The 21,228-nt window shown below is 48.5% G+C and overlaps 31 non-coding genes across 31 annotated transcripts; all 31 read left to right on the plus strand.

The window, feature by feature from the left end:
* Positions 1-236: 236 nt before the first annotated feature.
* On the plus strand, positions 237-310 carry Trnan-guu (transfer RNA asparagine (anticodon GUU)). Its single transcript has one exon. It is a non-coding gene; the product is annotated as a tRNA-Asn (tRNA).
* Positions 311-998: 688 nt separating this feature from the next.
* On the plus strand, positions 999-1,070 carry Trnat-cgu (transfer RNA threonine (anticodon CGU)). Its single transcript has one exon. It is a non-coding gene; the product is annotated as a tRNA-Thr (tRNA).
* A 318-nt stretch (positions 1,071-1,388) lies between these two features.
* On the plus strand, positions 1,389-1,462 carry Trnan-guu (transfer RNA asparagine (anticodon GUU)). Its single transcript has one exon. It is a non-coding gene; the product is annotated as a tRNA-Asn (tRNA).
* Positions 1,463-2,087: 625 nt separating this feature from the next.
* On the plus strand, positions 2,088-2,159 carry Trnat-cgu (transfer RNA threonine (anticodon CGU)). Its single transcript has one exon. It is a non-coding gene; the product is annotated as a tRNA-Thr (tRNA).
* Positions 2,160-2,477: 318 nt separating this feature from the next.
* On the plus strand, positions 2,478-2,551 carry Trnan-guu (transfer RNA asparagine (anticodon GUU)). The gene has a single exon. It is a non-coding gene; the product is annotated as a tRNA-Asn (tRNA).
* A 690-nt stretch (positions 2,552-3,241) lies between these two features.
* Positions 3,242-3,313, plus strand: Trnat-cgu (transfer RNA threonine (anticodon CGU)). The gene has a single exon. It is a non-coding gene; the product is annotated as a tRNA-Thr (tRNA).
* Positions 3,314-3,631: 318 nt separating this feature from the next.
* Trnan-guu (transfer RNA asparagine (anticodon GUU)) lies at positions 3,632-3,705 on the plus strand. The gene has a single exon. It is a non-coding gene; the product is annotated as a tRNA-Asn (tRNA).
* Positions 3,706-4,393: 688 nt separating this feature from the next.
* On the plus strand, positions 4,394-4,465 carry Trnat-cgu (transfer RNA threonine (anticodon CGU)). Its single transcript has one exon. It is a non-coding gene; the product is annotated as a tRNA-Thr (tRNA).
* A 318-nt stretch (positions 4,466-4,783) lies between these two features.
* On the plus strand, positions 4,784-4,857 carry Trnan-guu (transfer RNA asparagine (anticodon GUU)). Its single transcript has one exon. It is a non-coding gene; the product is annotated as a tRNA-Asn (tRNA).
* A 625-nt stretch (positions 4,858-5,482) lies between these two features.
* Positions 5,483-5,554, plus strand: Trnat-cgu (transfer RNA threonine (anticodon CGU)). Its single transcript has one exon. It is a non-coding gene; the product is annotated as a tRNA-Thr (tRNA).
* Positions 5,555-5,872: 318 nt separating this feature from the next.
* Trnan-guu (transfer RNA asparagine (anticodon GUU)) lies at positions 5,873-5,946 on the plus strand. Its single transcript has one exon. It is a non-coding gene; the product is annotated as a tRNA-Asn (tRNA).
* A 689-nt stretch (positions 5,947-6,635) lies between these two features.
* On the plus strand, positions 6,636-6,707 carry Trnat-cgu (transfer RNA threonine (anticodon CGU)). The gene has a single exon. It is a non-coding gene; the product is annotated as a tRNA-Thr (tRNA).
* A 333-nt stretch (positions 6,708-7,040) lies between these two features.
* Trnan-guu (transfer RNA asparagine (anticodon GUU)) lies at positions 7,041-7,114 on the plus strand. Its single transcript has one exon. It is a non-coding gene; the product is annotated as a tRNA-Asn (tRNA).
* A 623-nt stretch (positions 7,115-7,737) lies between these two features.
* Trnat-cgu (transfer RNA threonine (anticodon CGU)) lies at positions 7,738-7,809 on the plus strand. The gene has a single exon. It is a non-coding gene; the product is annotated as a tRNA-Thr (tRNA).
* Positions 7,810-8,127: 318 nt separating this feature from the next.
* Positions 8,128-8,201, plus strand: Trnan-guu (transfer RNA asparagine (anticodon GUU)). Its single transcript has one exon. It is a non-coding gene; the product is annotated as a tRNA-Asn (tRNA).
* A 624-nt stretch (positions 8,202-8,825) lies between these two features.
* Trnat-cgu (transfer RNA threonine (anticodon CGU)) lies at positions 8,826-8,897 on the plus strand. Its single transcript has one exon. It is a non-coding gene; the product is annotated as a tRNA-Thr (tRNA).
* A 333-nt stretch (positions 8,898-9,230) lies between these two features.
* On the plus strand, positions 9,231-9,304 carry Trnan-guu (transfer RNA asparagine (anticodon GUU)). The gene has a single exon. It is a non-coding gene; the product is annotated as a tRNA-Asn (tRNA).
* A 398-nt stretch (positions 9,305-9,702) lies between these two features.
* Trnan-guu (transfer RNA asparagine (anticodon GUU)) lies at positions 9,703-9,776 on the plus strand. The gene has a single exon. It is a non-coding gene; the product is annotated as a tRNA-Asn (tRNA).
* Positions 9,777-10,464: 688 nt separating this feature from the next.
* Positions 10,465-10,536, plus strand: Trnat-cgu (transfer RNA threonine (anticodon CGU)). The gene has a single exon. It is a non-coding gene; the product is annotated as a tRNA-Thr (tRNA).
* Positions 10,537-10,854: 318 nt separating this feature from the next.
* On the plus strand, positions 10,855-10,928 carry Trnan-guu (transfer RNA asparagine (anticodon GUU)). The gene has a single exon. It is a non-coding gene; the product is annotated as a tRNA-Asn (tRNA).
* Positions 10,929-11,327: 399 nt separating this feature from the next.
* Trnan-guu (transfer RNA asparagine (anticodon GUU)) lies at positions 11,328-11,401 on the plus strand. The gene has a single exon. It is a non-coding gene; the product is annotated as a tRNA-Asn (tRNA).
* A 687-nt stretch (positions 11,402-12,088) lies between these two features.
* Positions 12,089-12,160, plus strand: Trnat-cgu (transfer RNA threonine (anticodon CGU)). Its single transcript has one exon. It is a non-coding gene; the product is annotated as a tRNA-Thr (tRNA).
* A 318-nt stretch (positions 12,161-12,478) lies between these two features.
* On the plus strand, positions 12,479-12,552 carry Trnan-guu (transfer RNA asparagine (anticodon GUU)). The gene has a single exon. It is a non-coding gene; the product is annotated as a tRNA-Asn (tRNA).
* Positions 12,553-13,177: 625 nt separating this feature from the next.
* On the plus strand, positions 13,178-13,249 carry Trnat-cgu (transfer RNA threonine (anticodon CGU)). Its single transcript has one exon. It is a non-coding gene; the product is annotated as a tRNA-Thr (tRNA).
* A 318-nt stretch (positions 13,250-13,567) lies between these two features.
* Trnan-guu (transfer RNA asparagine (anticodon GUU)) lies at positions 13,568-13,641 on the plus strand. Its single transcript has one exon. It is a non-coding gene; the product is annotated as a tRNA-Asn (tRNA).
* Positions 13,642-14,266: 625 nt separating this feature from the next.
* Positions 14,267-14,338, plus strand: Trnat-cgu (transfer RNA threonine (anticodon CGU)). The gene has a single exon. It is a non-coding gene; the product is annotated as a tRNA-Thr (tRNA).
* Positions 14,339-14,656: 318 nt separating this feature from the next.
* Trnan-guu (transfer RNA asparagine (anticodon GUU)) lies at positions 14,657-14,730 on the plus strand. Its single transcript has one exon. It is a non-coding gene; the product is annotated as a tRNA-Asn (tRNA).
* Positions 14,731-15,355: 625 nt separating this feature from the next.
* On the plus strand, positions 15,356-15,427 carry Trnat-cgu (transfer RNA threonine (anticodon CGU)). The gene has a single exon. It is a non-coding gene; the product is annotated as a tRNA-Thr (tRNA).
* A 318-nt stretch (positions 15,428-15,745) lies between these two features.
* Positions 15,746-15,819, plus strand: Trnan-guu (transfer RNA asparagine (anticodon GUU)). Its single transcript has one exon. It is a non-coding gene; the product is annotated as a tRNA-Asn (tRNA).
* Positions 15,820-19,955: 4,136 nt separating this feature from the next.
* Positions 19,956-20,027, plus strand: Trnat-cgu (transfer RNA threonine (anticodon CGU)). Its single transcript has one exon. It is a non-coding gene; the product is annotated as a tRNA-Thr (tRNA).
* Positions 20,028-21,108: 1,081 nt separating this feature from the next.
* On the plus strand, positions 21,109-21,180 carry Trnat-ugu (transfer RNA threonine (anticodon UGU)). Its single transcript has one exon. It is a non-coding gene; the product is annotated as a tRNA-Thr (tRNA).
* The last annotated feature ends 48 nt before the right edge of the window (positions 21,181-21,228 follow it).

Genomic DNA, 21,228 nt, shown 5'->3' on the forward strand with positions numbered 1-21,228 from the left:
GTTCTACAACCTATGACAAGTATTCTACTGGCCTAGGAGGTTTTCTGAATGCATAGGCAGAACAGTGGTTTGTATGCATTTTGTAGTATAATGTCATTCGTTTATGAGCGTCGCTACAGTGTGCATGCACGTTATCCATGTGAAGAGGCATAAGCAGATGCCACCATTCTGCGAGATTTTTGCAGAATGTGTACGAATTGCGTTGATATAGAGAGCACAAGTGAACCAAAGTCGACGCCTCCGTGGCGCAATCGGCTAGCGCGTTCGGCTGTTAACCGAAAGGTTGGTGGTTCGAGCCCACCTGGGGGCGAAATCGTTTTAACCGTCACCGAGGTGAGGACATACGTCAACTTTGTTAGAGATACACAGCTAGTGTGGCAATTTGGCTGCGAAGGAGTGATGCCACAGATGCTTATACACATTCAGGCAGGTGGCACAGTAGGTAAAAACATGGCCCTACACAGACGTTCTACTGTTTTCCTATTTATTCACCATGTGTGACACTGCAGTGGAGCGACGCCCACTACAAAAGACGTTTTATTTACATTCAATTTCAGCCTATACGTCGCGAGTGCCATATGACAGGGCCTGTCTCTCGATGTCGATTTGTATTTTATGTCTCTTAAGTGTCGGTCTGCAGTAGGCCGCTGTTGGCCGAGCGACGTGCAGTCGCCTTACATGAACCCCATGGGCAACGCCAGTGCCACTGTGAAAAACAGCAAACGGTAGCCAGAGAGTGGAGCCGAAAGGCGCACTTCGCAGTCGAGCCACGTTATCCCACAAGCTGTGCACTAGGACAAGAAATTGCAGACCGCAAACTTTTGGTGGCCTGACGGTCGTCGCTGATCGTAAGGGCGAAACAGTCGAGAGATTTGGAGAACGGCAATGTGGACACTCCCAGCAGCAGCAGTGCGCCAAATCAATTATCTGGTCGAGGGCTGCAAGATTCAGTGTGATGAAGTGAGAATTCGGGGATAGCTCGCAAATACAGTGCTGCCGCCTTCTTAGCTCAGTGGTAGAGCACTGGTCTCGTAAACCAGGAATTGTGAGTTCGAACCTCACAGAAGGCATCCATTTTTTTAACTTTCCTGCAACGTGCGAAGCTACCTTGAGAAATATCGATCACATGGCAGCACACTGAATGAAAGGGATGTTCTACAACCCATGACAAGTATTTTACTGGCCTAGGAGGTTTTCTGAATGCATAGGGAGATCAGTGGTTTGTATGCATTTTGTAGTATAATGTCATTCGTTTATGAGCGTCGCTACAGTGTTCATGCATGTTATCCATGTGAAGAGGCATAAGCAGATGCTACCATTCTGCGAGATTCCTGCAGAATGTGTTCGAATTGCATCGATATAGAGAGCACAAGTGAGCCAAAGTCGACGCCTCCGTGGCGCAATCGGCTAGCGCGTTCGGCTGTTAACCGAAAGGTTGGTGGTTCGAGCCCACCCGGGGGCGAAATCGTTTTAACCGTCACCGAGGTGAGGACAAACATCAACTTTGTTAGAAAATACACAGCTAGTGTGGCAATTTGGCTGCGAAGGAATGATGCCACAGATGCTTATACACATTAAGGCAGGTGGCACTGTAGGTAAAAACATGGCCCTACACAGACGTTCTACTGTTTTCCTATTTATTCACCATGTGTGACACTGCAGTGGAGCGACGCCCACTACAAAAGACGTTTTATTTACATTCTATTTCAGCGTATACGTCGCGAGTGCCATATGACAGGGCCTGTCTCTCGATGTCGATTTGTATTTTGTGCCTCTTAAGTGTCGGTCTGCAGTAGGCCGCTGCTGGCCGAGCGACGTGCAGTCGCCTTACATGAAGCCCCATGGGCAACGCCAGTGCCACTGTGAACAACAGCAAACTGTAGCCAGAGAGTGGAGCCGAAAGGCGCATTTCGCAGTCGAGCCACATTATCCCACAAGCTGTGCACTAGGACAAGAAATTGCAGACCGCAAACGTTTGGTGGCCTGACGGCAGCAGAAGTGCGCCAAATCAATTATCTGGTCGGGGGCTGCAAGATTCAGTGTGATGAAGTGAGAATTCGGGGATGGCTCGCAAATACAGTGCTGCCGCCTTCTTAGCTCTGTGGTAGAGCACTGGTCTCGTAAACCAGGAGTCGTGAGTTCGAACCTCACAGAAGGCATCCATTTGTTTAACTTTCGTGCAACTTGCGGAGCTACCTCGAGCAATATCTATCACATGGCAGTACACTGAATGAAAGGGATGTTCTACAACCTATGACAAGTATTCTACTGGCCTAGGAGGTTTTCTGAATGCATAGGCAGAACAGTGGTTTGTATGCATTTTGCAGTATAATGTCATTCGTTTATGAGCGTCGCTACAGTGTGCATTCACGTTATCCATGTGAAGAGGCATAAGCAGATGCTACCATTCTGCGAGATTCCTGCAGAATGTGTACGAATTGCGTTGATATAGAGAGCACAAGTGAGCCAAAGTCGACGCCTCCGTGGCGCAATCGGCTAGCGCGTTCGGCTGTTAACCGAAAGGTTGGTGGTTGGAGCCCACCCGGTAGCGAAATCGTTTTAACCGTCACCGAGGTGAGGACAAACATCAACTTTGTTAGAAAATACACAGCTAGTGTGGCAATTTGGCTGCGAAGGAGTGATGCCACAGATGCTTATACACATTAAGGCAGGTGGCACTGTCGGTAAAAACATTGCCCTACACAGACGTTCTACTGTTTTCCTATTTATTCACCATGTGTGACACTGCAGTGGAGCGACGCCCACTACAAAAGACGTTTTATTTACATTCAATTTCAGCGTATACGTCGCGAGTGCCATATGACAGGGCCTGTCTCTCGATATCGATTTGTATTTTGTGTCTCTTAAGTGTCGGCCTGCAGTAGGCCGCTGTTGGCCGAGCGACGTGCAGTCGCCTTACATGAAGCCCCATGGGCAACGCCAGTGCCACTGTGAACAACAGCAAACTGTAGCCAGAGAGTGGAGCCGAAAGGCGCATTTCGCAGTCGAGCCACGTTATCCCACAAGCTGTGCACTAGGACAAGAAATTGCAGACCGCAAACTTTTGGTGGCCTGACGGTCGTCGCCGATCGTAAGGGCGAAACACTCGAGAGATTTGGAGAACGGCAATGTGGACACTCCCAGCAGCAGCAGTGCGCCAAATCAATTATCTGGTCGAGGGCTGCAAGATTCAGTGTGATGAAGTGAGAATTCGGGGATAGCTCGCATATTCGAAGCTGCCGCCTTCTTAGCTCAGTGGTAGAGCACTGGTCTCGTAAACCAGGAGTCGTGAGTTCGAACCTTACAGAAGGCATCCATTTTTTTAACTTTCGTGCAACTTGCGGAGCTACCTCGAGCAATATCTATCACATGGCAGTACACTGAATGAAAGGGATGTTCTACAACCTATGACAAGTATTCTACTGGCCTAGGAGGTTTTCTGAATGCATAGGCAGAACAGTGGTTTGTATGCATTTTGTAGTATAATGTCATTCGTTTATGAGCGTCGCTACAGTGTGCATGCACGTTATCCATGTGAAGAGGCATAAGCAGATGCCACCATTCTGCGAGATTTTTGCAGAATGTGTACGAATTGCGTTGATATAGAGAGCACAAGTGAACCAAAGTCGACGCCTCCGTGGCGCAATCGGCTAGCGCGTTCGGCTGTTAACCGAAAGGTTGGTGGTTCGAGCCCACCTGGGGGCGAAATCGTTTTAACCGTCACCGAGGTGAGGACATACGTCAACTTTGTTAGAGATACACAGCTAGTGTGGCAATTTGGCTGCGAAGGAGTGATGCCACAGATGCTTATACACATTCAGGCAGGTGGCACAGTAGGTAAAAACATGGCCCTACACAGACGTTCTACTGTTTTCCTATTTATTCACCATGTGTGACACTGCAGTGGAGCGACGCCCACTACAAAAGACGTTTTATTTACATTCAATTTCAGCCTATACGTCGCGAGTGCCATATGACAGGGCCTGTCTCTCGATGTCGATTTGTATTTTATGTCTCTTAAGTGTCGGTCTGCAGTAGGCCGCTGTTGGCCGAGCGACGTGCAGTCGCCTTACATGAACCCCATGGGCAACGCCAGTGCCACTGTGAACAACAGCAAACGGTAGCCAGAGAGTGGAGCCGAAAGGCGCACTTCGCAGTCGAGCCACGTTATCCCACAAGCTGTGCACTAGGACAAGAAATTGCAGACCGCAAACTTTTGGTGGCCTGACGGTCGTCGCTGATCGTAAGGGCGAAACAGTCGAGAGATTTGGAGAACGGCAATGTGGACACTCCCAGCAGCAGCAGTGCGCCAAATCAATTATCTGGTCGAGGGCTGCAAGATTCAGTGTGATGAAGTGAGAATTCGGGGATAGCTCGCAAATACAGTGCTGCCGCCTTCTTAGCTCAGTGGTAGAGCACTGGTCTCGTAAACCAGGAATTGTGAGTTCGAACCTCACAGAAGGCATCCATTTTTTTAACTTTCCTGCAACGTGCGAAGCTACCTTGAGAAATATCGATCACATGGCAGCACACTGAATGAAAGGGATGTTCTACAACCCATGACAAGTATTTTACTGGCCTAGGAGGTTTTCTGAAAGCATAGGGAGATCAGTGGTTTGTATGCATTTTGTAGTATAATGTCATTCGTTTATGAGCGTCGCTACAGTGTTCATGCATGTTATCCATGTGAAGAGGCATAAGCAGATGCTACCATTCTGCGAGATTCCTGCAGAATGTGTTCGAATTGCATCGATATAGAGAGCACAAGTGAGCCAAAGTCGACGCCTCCGTGGCGCAATCGGCTAGCGCGTTCGGCTGTTAACCGAAAGGTTGGTGGTTCGAGCCCACCCGGGGGCGAAATCGTTTTAACCGTCACCGAGGTGAGGACAAACATCAACTTTGTTAGAAAATACACAGCTAGTGTGGCAATTTGGCTGCGAAGGAATGATGCCACAGATGCTTATACACATTAAGGCAGGTGGCACTGTAGGTAAAAACATGGCCCTACACAGACGTTCTACTGTTTTCCTATTTATTCACCATGTGTGACACTGCAGTGGAGCGACGCCCACTACAAAAGACGTTTTATTTACATTCTATTTCAGCGTATACGTCGCGAGTGCCATATGACAGGGCCTGTCTCTCGATGTCGATTTGTATTTTGTGCCTCTTAAGTGTCGGTCTGCAGTAGGCCGCTGCTGGCCGAGCGACGTGCAGTCGCCTTACATGAAGCCCCATGGGCAACGCCAGTGCCACTGTGAACAACAGCAAACTGTAGCCAGAGAGTGGAGCCGAAAGGCGCATTTCGCAGTCGAGCCACATTATCCCACAAGCTGTGCACTAGGACAAGAAATTGCAGACCGCAAACGTTTGGTGGCCTGACGGCAGCAGAAGTGCGCCAAATCAATTATCTGGTCGGGGGCTGCAAGATTCAGTGTGATGAAGTGAGAATTCGGGGATGGCTCGCAAATACAGTGCTGCCGCCTTCTTAGCTCTGTGGTAGAGCACTGGTCTCGTAAACCAGGAGTCGTGAGTTCGAACCTCACAGAAGGCATCCATTTGTTTAACTTTCGTGCAACTTGCGGAGCTACCTCGAGCAATATCTATCACATGGCAGTACACTGAATGAAAGGGATGTTCTACAACCTATGACAAGTATTCTACTGGCCTAGGAGGTTTTCTGAATGCATAGGCAGAACAGTGGTTTGTATGCATTTTGCAGTATAATGTCATTCGTTTATGAGCGTCGCTACAGTGTGCATTCACGTTATCCATGTGAAGAGGCATAAGCAGATGCTACCATTCTGCGAGATTCCTGCAGAATGTGTACGAATTGCGTTGATATAGAGAGCACAAGTGAGCCAAAGTCGACGCCTCCGTGGCGCAATCGGCTAGCGCGTTCGGCTGTTAACCGAAAGGTTGGTGGTTGGAGCCCACCCGGTAGCGAAATCGTTTTAACCGTCACCGAGGTGAGGACAAACATCAACTTTGTTAGAAAATACACAGCTAGTGTGGCAATTTGGCTGCGAAGGAGTGATGCCACAGATGCTTATACACATTAAGGCAGGTGGCACTGTCGGTAAAAACATTGCCCTACACAGACGTTCTACTGTTTTCCTATTTATTCACCATGTGTGACACTGCAGTGGAGCGACGCCCACTACAAAAGACGTTTTATTTACATTCAATTTCAGCGTATACGTCGCGAGTGCCATATGACAGGGCCTGTCTCTCGATGTCGATTTGTATTTTGTGTCTCTTAAGTGTCGGCCTGCAGTAGGCCGCTGTTGGCCGAGCGACGTGCAGTCGCCTTACATGAACCCCATGGGCAACGCCAGTGCCACTGTGAACAACAGCAAACTGTAGCCAAAGAGAGGAGCCGAAAGGCGCACTTCGCAGTCGAGCCACGTTATCCCACAAGCTGTGCACTAGGACAAGAAAATGCAGAACGCAAACTTTTGGTGGCCTGACGGTCGTCGCTGATCGTAAGGGCGAAATAGTCGAGAGATTTGGAGAACGGCAATGTGGACACTCCCAGCAGCAGCAGTGCGCCAAATCAATCATCTGGTCGAGGGCTGCAAGATTCAGTGTGATGAAGTGAGAATTCGGGGATAGCTCGCAAATACAAAGCTGCCGCCTTCTTAGCTCAGTGGTAGAGCACTGGTCTCGTAAACCAGGAGTCGTGAGTTCGAACCTCGCAGAAGGCATCCATTTTTTTAACTTTCCTGCAACGTGCGGAGCTACCTCGAGCAATATCTATCACATGGCAGTACACTGAATGAAAGGGATGTTCTACAACCTATGACAAGTATTTTACCGGCCGAGGAGGTTTTCTGAATGCATAGGGATAACAGTGGTTTGTATGCATTTTGTAGTATAATGTCATGTTTGGCGATGTCATTCGTTTATGAGCCTCGCTACAGTGTTCATGCACGTTATCCATGTGAAGAGGCATAAGCAGATGTTACCATTCTGCGAGATTCCTGGAGAATGTGTACGAATTGCGTTGATATAGAGAGCACAAGTGAGCCTAAGTCGACGCCTCCGTGGCGCAATCGGCTAGCGCGTTCGGCTGTTAACCGAAAGGTTGGTGGTTCGAGCCCACCCGGGGGCGAAATCGTTTTAACCGTCACCGAGGTGAGGACATACGTCAACTTTGTTAGAGATACACAGCTAGTGTGGCAATTTGGCTGCGAAGGAGTGATGCCACAGATGCTTATACACATTCAGGCAGGTGGCACAGTAGGTAAAAACATGGCCCTACACAGACGTTCTACTGTTTTCCTATTTATTCACCATGTGTGACACTGCAGTGGAGCGACGCCCACTACAAAAGACGTTTAATTTACATTCAATTTCAGCGTATACGTCGCGAGTGCCATATGACAGGTCCTGTCTCTCGATGTCGATTTGTATTTTGTGTCTCTTAAGTGTCCGTCTGCAGTAGGCCGCTGTTGGCCGAGCGACGTGCAGTCGCCTTACATGAACCCCATGGGCAACGCCAGTGCCACTGTGAACAACAGCAAACTGTAGCGAGAGAGTGGAGCCGAAAGGCGCATTTCGCAGTCGAGCCACGTTATCCCACAAGCTGTGCACTAGGACAAGAAATTGCAGACCGCAAACTTTTGGTGGCCTGACGGCAGCAGAAGTGCGCCAAATCAATTATCTGGTCGAGGGCTGCAAGATTCAGTGTGATGAAGTGAGAATTTTGGGATAGCTCGCAAATACAAAGCTGCCGCCTTCTTAGCTCAGTGGTAGAGCACTGGTCTCGTAAACCAGGAGTCGTGAGTTCGAACCTCACAGAAGGCATCCATTTTTTTAACTTTCCTGCAACGTGCGGAGCTACCTCGAGCAATATCTATCACATGGCAGTACACTGAATGAAAGGGATGTTCTACAACCTATGACAAGTATTCTACTGGCCGAGGAGGTTTTCTGAATGCATAGGGATAACAGTGGTTTGTATGCATTTTGTAGTATAATGTCATTCGTTTATGAGCGTCGCTACAGTGTGCATGCACGTTATCCATGTGAAGAGGCATAAGCAGATGCTACCATTCTGCGAGATTCCTGAAGAATGTGTACGAATTGCGTTGATATAGAGAGCATATGTGAGCCAAAGTCGACGCCTCCGTGGCGCAATCGGCTAGCGCGTTCGGCTGTTAACCGAAAGGTTGGTGGTTCGAGCCCACCTGGGGGCGAAAGCCTTTTAACCGTGACCGAGCTGAAGACTTACATCAACTTTGTTAAAAAATACACAGCTGGTGTGGCAATTTGGCTGCGAAGGAGTGATGCCACAGATGCTTATACACATTAAGGCAGGTGGCACTGTCGGTAAAAACATGGCCCTACGCAGACGTTCCGCTGTTTTCCTATTTATTCACCATGTGTGACACTGCAGTGGAGCGACGCCCACTACAAAAGACGTTTTATTTACTTTCAATTTCAGCGTATACGTCGCGAGTGCCATATGACAGGGCCTGTCTCTCGATGTCGATTTGTATTTTGTGTCTCTTAAGTGTCGGTCTGCAGTAGGACGCTGCTGGCCGAGCGACGTGCAGTCGTCGTACATGAACCCCATGGGCAACGCCAGTGCCACTGTGAACAACAGCAAACTGTAGCCAGAGAGTGGAGCCGAAAGGCGCATTTCGCAGTCGAGCCACGTTATCCCACAAACTGTGCACTAGGACAAGAAATTGCAGACCGCAAACTTTTGGTGGCCTGACGGCAGCAGAAGTGCGCCAAATCAATTATCTGGTCGAGGGCTGCAAGATTCAGTGTGATGAAGTGAGAATTCGGGGATAGCTCGCAAATACAAAGCTGCCGCCTTCTTAGCGCAGTGGTAGAGCACTGGTCTCGTAAACCAGGAGTCGTGAGTTCGAACCTCACAGAAGGCATCCATTTTTTTAACTTTCCTGCAACGTGCGGAGCTACCTCGAGCAATATCTATCACATGGCAGTACACTGAATGAAAGGGATGTTCTACAACCTATGACAAGTATTCTACTGGCCGAGGAGGTTTTCTGAATGCATAGGGATAACAGTGGTTTGTATGCATTTTGTAGTATAATGTCATGCTTGGCGATGTCATTCGTTTATGAGCCTCGCTACAGTGTGCATGCACGTTATCCATGTGAAGAGGCATAAGCAGATGTTACCATTCTGCGAGATTCCTGCAGAATGTGTACGAATTGCGTTGATATAGAGAGCACAAGTGAGCTTAAGTCGACGCCTCCGTGGCGCAATCGGCTAGCGCGTTCGGCTGTTAACCGAAAGGTTGGTGGTTCGAGCCCACCCGGGGGGGAAATCGTTTTAACCGTCACCGAGGTGAGGACATACGTCAACTTCGTTAGAGATACACAGCTAGTGTGGCAATTTGGCTGCGAAGGAGTGATGCCACAGATGCTTATACACATTCAGGCAGGTGGCACAGTAGGTAAAAACATGGCCCTACACAGACGTTCTACTGTTTTCCTATTTATTCACCATGTGTGACACTGCAGTGGAGTGACGTCCACTACAAAAGACGTTTAATTTACATTCAATTTCAGCGTATACGTCGCGAGTGCCATATGACAGGGCCTGTCTCTCGATGTCGATTTGTATTTTGTGTCTCTTAAGTGTCGGTCTGCAGTAGGCCGCTGTTGGCCGAGCGACGTGCAGTCGCGTTGATATAGAGAGCACAAGTGAGCCAAAGTCGACGCCTCCGTGGCGCAATCGGCTAGCGCGTTCGGCTGTTAACCGAACGGTTGGTGGTTCGAGCCCACCCGGGGGCGTAACCGTTTTAACCGTCACCGAGGTGAGGACATACGTCAACTTTGTTAGAGATACACAGCTAGTGTGGCAATTTGGCTGCGAAGGAGTGATGCCACAGATGCTTATACACATTCAGGCAGGTGGCACAGTAGGTAAAAACATGGCCCTACACAGACGTTCTACTGTTTTCCTATTTATTCACAATGTGTGACACTGCAGTGGAGCGACGCCCACTACAAAAGACGTTTTATTTACTTTCAATTTCAGCGTATACGTCGCGAGTGCCATATGACAGGGCCTGTCTCTCGATGTCGATTTGTATTTTGTGTCTCTTAAGTGTCGGTCTGCAATAGGCCGCTGTTGGCCGAGCGACGTGCAGTCGCCTTACATGAACCCCATGGGCAACGCCAGTGCCACTGTGAACAACAGCAAACTGTAGCCAGAGAGTGGAGCCGAAAGGCGCATTTCGCAGTCGAGCCACGTTATCCCACAAGCTGTGCACTAGGACAAGAAATTGCAGACCGCAAACTTTTGGTGGCCTGACGGTCGTCGCCGATCGTAAGAGCGAAACAGTCGAGAGATTTGGAGAACGGCAATGTGGACACTCCCAGCAGCAGCAGTGCGCCAAATCAATTATCTGGTCGAGGGCTGCAGGATTCAGTGTGATGAAGTGAGAATTCGAGGATAGCTCGCAAATACAGTGCTGCCGCCTTCTTAGCTCAGTGGTAGAGCACTGGTCTCGTAAACCAGGTGTCGTGAGTTCGAACCTCACAGAAGGTATCCATTTTTTTAACTTTCCTGCAACTTGCGGAGCTACCTCGAGAAATATCTATCACATGGCAGCACACTGAATGAAAGGGATGTTCTACAACCCATGACAAGTATTTTACTGGCCTAGGAGGTTTTCTGAATGCATAGGGAGAACAGTGGTTTGTATGCATTTTGTAGTATAATGTCATTCGTTTATGAGTGTCGCTACAGTGTGCATGCACGTTATCCATGTGAAGAGGCATAAGCAGATGCTACCATTCTGCGAGATTCCTGCAGAATGTGTACGAATTGCATCGATATAGAGAGCACAAGTCAGCCAAAGTCGACGCCTCCGTGGCGCATTCGGCTAGCGCGTTCGGCTGTTAACCGAAAGGTTGGTGGTTCGAGCCCACCCGGAGGCGAAATCGTTTTAACCGTCACCGAGGTGAGGACAAACATCAACTTTGTTAGAAAATACACAGCTAGTGTGGCAATTTGGCTGCGAAGAAGTGATGCCACAGATGCTTATACACATTGAGGCAGGTGGCACTGTAGGTAAAAACATGGCCCTACACAGACGTTCTACTGTTTTCCTACTTATTCACCATGTGTGACACTGCAGTGGAGCGACGCCCACTACAAAAGACGTTTTATTTACATTCAATTTCAGCGTATACGTCGCGAGTGCCATATGACAGGGCCTGTCTCTCGATGTCGATTTGTATTTTGTGTCTCTTAAGTGTCGGTCTGCAGTAGGCCGCTGTTGGCCGAGCGACGTGCAGTCGCGTTGATATAGAGAGCACAAGTGAGCCAAAGTCGACGCCTCCGTGGCGCAATCGGCTAGCGCGTTCGGCTGTTAACCGAACGGTTGGTGGTTCGAGCCCACCCGGGGGCGAAATCGTTTTAACCGTCACCGAGGTGAGGACATACGTCAACTTTGTTAGAGATACACAGCTAGTGTGGCAATTTGGCTGCGAAGGAGTGATGCCACAGATGCTTATACACATTCAGGCAGGTGGCACAGTAGGTAAAAACATGGCCCTACACAGACGTTCTACTGTTTTCCTATTTATTCACCATGTGTGACACTGCAGTGGAGCGACGCCCACTACAAAAGACGTTTAATTTACATTCTATTTCAGCGTATACGTCGCGAGTGCCATATGACAGGGCCTGTCTCTCGATGTCGATTTGTATTTTGTGTCTCTTAAGTGTCCGTCTGCAGTAGGCCGCTGTTGGCCGAGCGACGTGCATTCGCCTTACATGAACCCCATGGGCAACGCCAGTGCCACTGTGAACAACAGCAAACTGTAGCCAGAGAGAGGAGCCGAAAGGCGCACTTCGCAGTCGAGCCACGCTATCCCACAAGCTGTGCACTAGGACAAGAAATTGCAGACCGCAAACTTTTGGTGGCCTGACGGTCGTCGCTGATCGTAAGGGCGAAACAGTCGAGAGATTTGGAGAACGGCAATGTGGACACTCCCAGCAGCAGCAGTGCGCCAAATCAATTATCTGGTCGAGGGCTGCAAGATTCAGTGTGATGAAGTGAGAATTCGGGATAGCTCGCAAATACAAAGCTGCCGCCTTCTTAGCTCAGTGGTAGAGCACTGGTCTCGTAAACCACGAGTCGTGAGTTCGAACCTCACAGAAGGCATCCATTTTTTTAACTTTCCTGCAACGTGCGGAGCTACCTCGAGCAATATCTATCACATGGCAGTACACTGAATGAAAGGGATGTTCTACAACCTATGACAAGTATTCTATTGGCCTAGGAGGTTTTCTGAATGCATAGGCAGAACAGTGGTTTGTATGCATTTTGTAGTATAATGTCATTCGTTTATGAGCGTCGCTACAGTGTGCATGCACGTTATCCATGTGAAGAGGCATAAGCAGATGCTACCATTCTGCGAGATTCCTGAAGAATGTGTACGAATTGCGTTGATATAGAGAGCATATGTGAGCCAAAGTCGACGCCTCCGTGGCGCAATCGGCTAGCGCGTTCGGCTGTTAACCGAAAGGTTGGTGGTTCGAGCCCACCTGGGGGCGAAAGCCTTTTAACCGTGACCGAGGTGAAGACTTACATCAACTTTGTTAAAAAATACACAGCTAGTGTGGCAATTTGGCTGCGAAGGAGTGATGCCACAGATGCTTATACACATTACGGCAGGTGGCACTGTCGGTAAAAACATGGCCCTACGCAGACCTTCCGCTGTTTTCCTATTTATTCACCATGTGTGACACTGCAGTGGAGCGACGCCCACTACAAAAGACGTTTTATTTACATTCAATTTCAGCGTATACGTCGCGAGTGCCATATGACAGGGCCTGTCTCTCGATGTCGATTTGTATTTTGTGTCTCTTAAGTGTCGGTCTGCAGTAGGCCGCTGCTGGCCGAGCGACGTGCAGTCGCCTTACATGAAGCCCCATGGGCAACGCCAGTGCCACTGTGAACAACAGCAAACTGTAGCCAGAGAGTGGAGCCGAAAGGCGCATTTCGCAGTCAAGCCACGTTATCCCACAAGCTGTGCACTAGGACAAGAAATTGCAGACCGCAAACTTTTGGTGGCCTGACGGCATCAGAAGTGCGCCAAATCAATTATCTGGTCGAGGGCTGCACGATTCAGTGTGATGAAGTGAGAATTCGGGGATAGCTCGCAAATACAAAGCTGCCGCCTTCTTAGCTCAGTGGTAGAGCACTGGTCCCGTAAACCAGGAGTCGTGAGTTCGAACCTCACAGAAGGCATCCATTTTTTTAACTTTCCTGCAACGTGCGGAGCTACCTCGAGCAATATCTATCACATGGCAGTACACTGAATGAAAGGGATGTTCTACAACCTATGACAAGTATTCTACTGGCCTAGGAGGTTTTCTGAATGCATAGGCAGAACAGTGGTTTGTATGCATTTTGTAGTATAATGTCATTCGTTTATGAGTGTTGCTACAGTGTGCATGCACGTTATCCATGTGAAGAGGCATAAGCAGATGCTACCATTCTGCGAGATTCCTGCAGAATGTGTACGAATTGCGTTGATATTGAGAGCATATGTGAGCCGAAGTCGACGCCTCCGTGGCGCAATTGGCTAGCGCGTTCGGCTGTTAACCTAAAGGTTGGAGGTTCGAGCCCACCTGGGGGCGAAAGCCTTTTAACCGTGACCGAGGTGAGGACATACATCAACTTTGTTAAAAAATACACAGCTAGTGTGGCAATTTGGCTGCGAATGAGTGATGCCACAGATGCTTATACACATTACGGCAGGTGGCACTGTCGGTAAAAACATGGCCCTACGCAGACCTTCCGCTGTTTTCCTATTTATTCACCATGTGTGACACTGCAGTGGAGCGACGCCCACTACAAAAGACGTTTTATTTACATTCAATTTCAGCGTATACGTCGCGAGTGCCATATGACAGGGCCTGTCTCTCGATGTCGATTTGTATTTTGTGTCTCTTAAGTGTCGGTCTGCAGTAGGCCGCTGCTGGCCGAGCGACGTGCAGTCGCCTTACATGAAGCCCCATGGGCAACGCCAGTGCCACTGTGAACAACAGCAAACTGTAGCCAGAGAGTGGAGCCGAAAGGCGCATTTCGCAGTCAAGCCACGTTATCCCACAAGCTGTGCACTAGGACAAGAAATTGCAGACCGCAAACTTTTGGTGGCCTGACGGCATCAGAAGTGCGCCAAATCAATTATCTGGTCGAGGGCTGCACGATTCAGTGTGATGAAGTGAGAATTCGGGGATAGCTCGCAAATACAAAGCTGCCGCCTTCTTAGCTCAGTGGTAGAGCACTGGTCCCGTAAACCAGGAGTCGTGAGTTCGAACCTCACAGAAGGCATCCATTTTTTTAACTTTCCTGCAACGTGCGGAGCTACCTCGAGCAATATCTATCACATGGCAGTACACTGAATGAAAGGGATGTTCTACAACCTATGACAAGTATTCTACTGGCCTAGGAGGTTTTCTGAATGCATAGGCAGAACAGTGGTTTGTATGCATTTTGTAGTATAATGTCATTCGTTTATGAGTGTTGCTACAGTGTGCATGCACGTTATCCATGTGAAGAGGCATAAGCAGATGCTACCATTCTGCGAGATTCCTGCAGAATGTGTACGAATTGCGTTGATATTGAGAGCATATGTGAGCCGAAGTCGACGCCTCCGTGGCGCAATTGGCTAGCGCGTTCGGCTGTTAACCGAAAGGTTGGAGGTTCGAGCCCACCTGGGGGCGAAAGCCTTTTAACCGTGACCGAGGTGAGGACATACATCAACTTTGTTAAAAAATACACAGCTAGTGTGGCAATTTGGCTGCGAATGAGTGATGCCACAGATGCTTATACACATTACGGCAGGTGGCACTGTCGGTAAAAACATGGCCCTACGCAGACCTTCCGCTGTTTTCCTATTTATTCACCATGTGTGACACTGCAGTGGAGCGACGCCCACTACAAAAGACGTTTTATTTACATTCAATTTCAGCGTATACGTCGCGAGTGCCATATGACAGGGCCTGTCTCTCGATGTCGATTTGTATTTTGTGTCTCTTAAGTGTCGGTCTGCAGTAGGCCGCTGCTGGCCGAGCGACGTGCAGTCGCCTTACATGAAGCCCCATGGGCAACGCCAGTGCCACTGTGAACAACAGCAAACTGTAGCCAGAGAGTGGAGCCGAAAGGCGCATTTCGCAGTCAAGCCACGTTATCCCACAAGCTGTGCACTAGGACAAGAAATTGCAGACCGCAAACTTTTGGTGGCCTGACGGCATCAGAAGTGCGCCAAATCAATTATCTGGTCGAGGGCTGCACGATTCAGTGTGATGAAGTGAGAATTCGGGGATAGCTCGCAAATACAAAGCTGCCGCCTTCTTAGCTCAGTGGTAGAGCACTGGTCCCGTAAACCAGGAGTCGTGAGTTCGAACCTCACAGAAGGCATCCATTTTTTTAACTTTCCTGCAACGTGCGGAGCTACCTCGAGCAATATCTATCACATGGCAGTACACTGAATGAAAGGGATGTTCTACAACCTATGACAAGTATTCTACTGGCCTAGGAGGTTTTCTGAATGCATAGGCAGAACAGTGGTTTGTATGCATTTTGTAGTATAATGTCATTCGTTTATGAGTGTTGCTACAGTGTGCATGCACGTTATCCATGTGAAGAGGCATAAGCAGATGCTACCATTCTGCGAGATTCCTGCAGAATGTGTACGAATTGCGTTGATATTGAGAGCATATGTGAGCCGAAGTCGACGCCTCCGTGGCGCAATTGGCTAGCGCGTTCGGCTGTTAACCGAAAGGTTGGAGGTTCGAGCCCACCTGGGGGCGAAAGCCTTTTAACCGTGACCGAGGTGAGGACATACATCAACTTTGTTAAAAAATACACAGCTAGTGTGGCAATTTGGCTGCGAAGGAGTGATGCCACAGATGCTTATACACATTAAGGCAGGTGGCACTGTCGGTAAAAACATGGCCCTACACAGACGTTCTACTGTTTTCCTATTTATTCACCATGTGTGACACTGCAGTGGAGCGACGCCCACTACAAAAGACGTTTTATTTACATTCAATTTCAGCGTATACGTCGCGAGTGCCATATGACAGGGCCTGTCTCTCGATGTCGATTTGTATTTTGTGTCTCTTAAGTGTCGGTCTGCAGTAGGCCGCTGTTGGCCGAGCGACGTGCAGTCGCCTTACATGAAGCCCCATGGGCAACGCCAGTGCCACTGTGAACAACAGCAAACTGTAGCCAGAGAGTGGAGCCGAAAGGCGCATTTCGCAGTCGAGCCACGTTATCCCACAAGCTGTGCACTAGGACAAGAAACTGCAGACCGCAAACTTTTGGTGGCCTGACGGTCGTCGCCGATCGTAAGGGCGAAACAGTCGATAGATTTGGAGAACGGCAATGTACATCTACATCTACATCCGTACTCCGCAAGCCACCTGACGGTGTGTGGCGGAGGGTACCCTGAGTACCTCTATCGGTTCTCCCTTCTATTCCAGTCTCGTATTGTACGTGGATAGAAGGATTGTCGGTATGCTTCTGTGTGGGCTCTAATCTCTCTGATTTTATCCTCATGGTCACTTCGCGAGATATACGTAGGGGGGAGCAATATACTGCTTGACTCTTCGGTGAAGGTATGTTCTCGAAACTTTAAGAAAAGCCCGTACCGAGCTACTGAGCGTCTCTCCTGCAGAGTCTTCCACTGGAGTTTATCTATCATCTCCGTAACGCTTTCGCAATTACTAAATGATCCTGTAACGAAGCGCGCTGCTCTCCGTTGGATCTTCTCTATCTCTTCTATCAACCCTACCTGGTGCGGATCCCACACTGCTGAGCAGTATTCAAGCATTGGGCGAACAAGCGCACTGTAACCTATTTCCTTTGTTGTCGGATTGCATTTCCTTAGGATTCTTCCAATGAATCTCAGTCTGGCATCTGCTTTACCGACGATCAACGTCATATGATCATTCCATTTTAAATCACTCCTAATGCGTACTCCCAGATAATTTATGGAATTAACTGCTTCCAGTTGCTGACCTGCTATTTTGTAGCTAAATGATAAGAGACCTATCTTTCTATGTATTCGCATCACATTACACTTCGCTACATTGAGATTCAATTGCCATTCCGTGCACCATGCGTCAATTCGCTGCAGATCCTCCTGCATTTCAGTACAATTTTCCATTGTTGCAACCTCTCGATACACCACAGCATCATCTGCAAAAAGCCTCAGTGAACTTCCGATGTCATCCACTAGGTCATTTATGTATATTGTGAATAGCATTGGTCCTATGACACTCCCCTGCGGCACACCTGAAATCACTCTTACTTCGGAAGACTTCTCTCCATTGAGAATGACGTGCTGCGTTCTGTTATCTAGGAACTCCTCAATCCAATCACACAATTGATCTGATAGTCCGTATGCTCTTACTTTGTTCATTAAACGACTGTGGGGAACTGTGTCAAACGCCTTGCGGAAGTCAAGAAACACGGCATCTACCTGTGAACCCGTGTCTAAGGCCCTCTGAGTCTCGTGGACGAATAGCGCGAGCTGGGTTTCACACGATCGTCTTTTTCGAAACCCATGCTGATTCCTACTGAGTAGATTTCTAGTCTCCAGAAAAGACATTATACTCGAACATAATACGTGTTCCAAAATTCTACAACTGATCGACGTTAGAGATATAGGTCTATAGTTCTGCACATCTGTTCGACGTCCCTTCTTGAGAACGGGGATGACCTGTGCCCTTTTCCAATCCTTTGGAACGCTTCGCTCTTCTATAGACCTACGGTACACCGCTGCAAGAAGGGGGGCAAGTTCCTTCGCGTACTCTGTGTAAAATCGAACTGGTATCCCATCAGGACCAGCGGCCTTTCCTCTTTTGAGCGATTTTAATTGTTTCCCTATCCCTCTGTCGTCTACTTCGATATCTACCATTTTGTCAACTGTGCGACAATCTAGAGAAGGAAGCACAGTGCAGTCTTCCTCTGTGAAACAGCTTTGGAAGAAGACATTTAGTAATTCGGCCTTTAGTCTGTCATCCTCTGTTTCAGTACCATTTTGGTCACAGAGTGTCTGGACATTTTGTTTTGATCCACCTACCGCTTTGACATAGGACCAAAATTTCTTAGGGTTTTCTGCCAAGTCAGTACATAGAACTTTACTTTCGAATTCATTGAAAGCCTCTCGCATAGCCCTCCTCACACTACTTTTCGCTTCGCGTAATTTTTGTTTGTCTGCAAGGCTTTGGCTATGTTTATGTTTGCTGTGAAGTTCCCTTTGCTTCCGCAGCAGTTTTCTAACTCGGTTGTTGTACCACGGTGGCTCTTTTCCATCTCTTACGATCTTGCTTGGCACATACTCATCTAACGCATATTGTACCATGGTTTTGAACTTTGTCCACTGATCCTCAACACTATCTGCACTTGAGACAAAACTTTTGTGTTGAGCCGTCAGGTACTCTGTAATCTGCTTTTTGTCACTTTTGCTAAACAGAAAAATCTTCCTACCTTTTTTAATATTTCTATTTACGGCTGAAATCATCGACGCAGTAACCGCTTTATGGTCGCTGATTCCCTGTTCTGCATTAACTGATTCAAATAGTTCGGGTCTGTTTGTCACCAGAAGGTCTAATATATTATCGCCACGAGTCGGTTTTCTGTTCAACTGCTCAAGGTAGTTTTCAGATAAAGCACTTAAAAATATTTCACTGGATTCTTTGTCCCTGCCACCCGTTATGAACGTTTGAGTCTCCCAGTCTATATCCGGCAAATTAAAATCTCCACCCAGAACTATAACATGGTGGGGAAATCTACTCGAAGTATTTTCCAAATTATTCTTCAGGTGCTGAGCCACAACAGCTGCTGAGCCCGGGCGCCTATAGAGACATCCAATTACCATGTCTGAGCCTGCTTTAACCGTGACCTTCACCCAAATCATTTCACAATTCGAATCTCCGTCAATTTCCTTCGATACTATTGCACTTCTTATCGCTATAAACACGCCTCCCCCTTCACTGTCCAGCCTATCTCTGCGGTATACATTCCAATCAGAGTTTAGGATTTCATTGCTGTTTACGTCTGGTTTCAGCCAACTTTCTGTTCCTACTACTATATGGGCGTTGTGACCGTTTATTCATGAGAGCAGTTCTGGGACCTTTCTATAGACGCTCCTGCAGTTTACTATTAGCACATTAATATTGTTATTCCTTGTTGCATTTTGCCTACTCCTGCCTTGCCGCGTCTCAGGAGGCGTCTTGTCGGGCCTAGGGAGGGAATTCTCTAACCTAAAAAAACCCCATGTGCACTCCACACGTACTCCGCTACCCTCGTAGCCGCTTCCGGCGTGTAGTGCACGCCTGACCTATTCAGGGGGACCCTACATTTCTCCACCCGATAGCGGAGGTCGAGAAATTTGCACCCCAGCTCTCCGCAGAATCGTCTGAGCCTCTGGTTTAAGCCTTCCACTCGGCTCCAAACCAGAGGACCGCGATCGGTTCTCGGAACGATACTACAAATAGTTAGCTCTGATTCCACCCCGCGAGCGAGGCTTTCCACCTTCGCCAACTCCGCCAACCGCCTGTACGAACTGAGGATGACCTCTGAACCCAGACGGCAAGAGTCATTGGTGCCGACATGAGCAACAATTTGCAGTCGGGTGCACCCAGTGCTCTCTATCGCCGCCGGTAGGGCCTCCTCCACATCTCGGATGAGACCACCCGGCAAGCAGACAGAGTGAACACTGGCCTTCTTCCCCGACCTTTCCGCTATTTCCCTAAGGGGCTCCATCACCAGCCTAACGTTGGAGCTCCCAATAACTAATAAACCCCTCCCCCCGTGTGCCTGCAATGTGGACACTCCCAGCAGCAGCAGTGCGCCAAATCAATTATCTGGTCGAGGGCTGCAAGATTCAGTGTGATGAAGTGAGAATTCCGGGATAGCTCGCGAATTCAAAGCTGCCGCCTTCTTAGCCCAGTGGTAGAGCACTGGTCTCGTAAACCAGGAGTCGTGAGTTCGAACCTCACAGAAGGCATCCATTTTTTTTAACTTTCCTGCAACGTGCGGAGCTAGCTCGAGCAATATGTATCACATGGCAGTACACTGAATGAAATGGATGTTCTAGAACCTATGACAAGTATTCTACTGGCCTAGGAGGTTTTCTGAATGCATAGGCAGAACAGTGGTTTGTATGCATTTTGTAGTATAATGTCATTCGTTTATGAGCGTCGCTACAGTGTGCATGCACGTTATCCATGTGAAGAGGCATAAGCATATGCTACCATTCTGCGAGATTCCTGCAGAATGTGTACGAATTGCGTTGATATACAGAGCACAAGTGAGCCACAGTTAACGCCTCTGTGGCGCACTCAGCTAGCGCGTTCGGCTGTTAAGCGAAAGGTTGGTGTTTCGAGCCCACCTGGGGGGAAATCGTTTTAACCGTCACCGAGTTGAAGACATAAGTGAACTTTGTTAGAGATACACAGCTAGTGTGGCAATTTGGCTGCGAAGCAGTAATGCCACAGATGCTTATACACATTCAGGCAGATGGCACTGTAGGTAAAAACATGGCCCTACACAGACGTTCAACTGTTTTCCTATTTATTCAAAATGTGTGACACTGCAGTGGAGCGACGCCCACTACAAAAGACGTTTTATTTACATTCAATTTCAGCGTATACGTCGCGAGTGCCATATGACAGGGCCTGTCTCTCGATGTCGATTTGTAGTTTGTGTCTCTTAAGTGTCGGTCTGCAGTAGGCGGCTGTTGGCCGAGCGACGTGCAGTCGCCTTACAAGAAGCCCCATGGGCAACGCCAGTGCCACTGTGAACAACAGCAAACTGTAGCCAGAGAGTGGAGCCGAAAGGCGCATTTCGCAGTCGAGCCACGTTATCCCACAAGCTGTGCACTAGGAAAAGAAATTGCAGACCGCAAACTTTTGGTGGCCTGACGGTCGTCTCCGATCGTAAGGGCGAAACAGTCGATAGATTTGGAGAACGGCAATGTGGACACTCCCAGCAGCAGCAGTGCGCCAAATCAATTATCTGGTCGAGGGCTGCAAGATTCAGTATGATGAAGTGAGAATTCGGGGATAGCTCGCAAATGCGATTCTCCCGCCATCTTAGGTCAGTGGTAGAGCACTGGTCTTGTAATCCAGGAGTCGTGAGTTCGAATCTCACAGAAGGCATCCATTTTTTTAACCTTCCTGAAACATGCGGAGCTACCTCGAGCAATA

Source organism: Schistocerca gregaria, chromosome 5 (assembly GCF_023897955.1).
Source record: "Schistocerca gregaria isolate iqSchGreg1 chromosome 5, iqSchGreg1.2, whole genome shotgun sequence".
Classification (NCBI taxonomy): domain Eukaryota; kingdom Metazoa; phylum Arthropoda; class Insecta; order Orthoptera; family Acrididae; genus Schistocerca; species Schistocerca gregaria.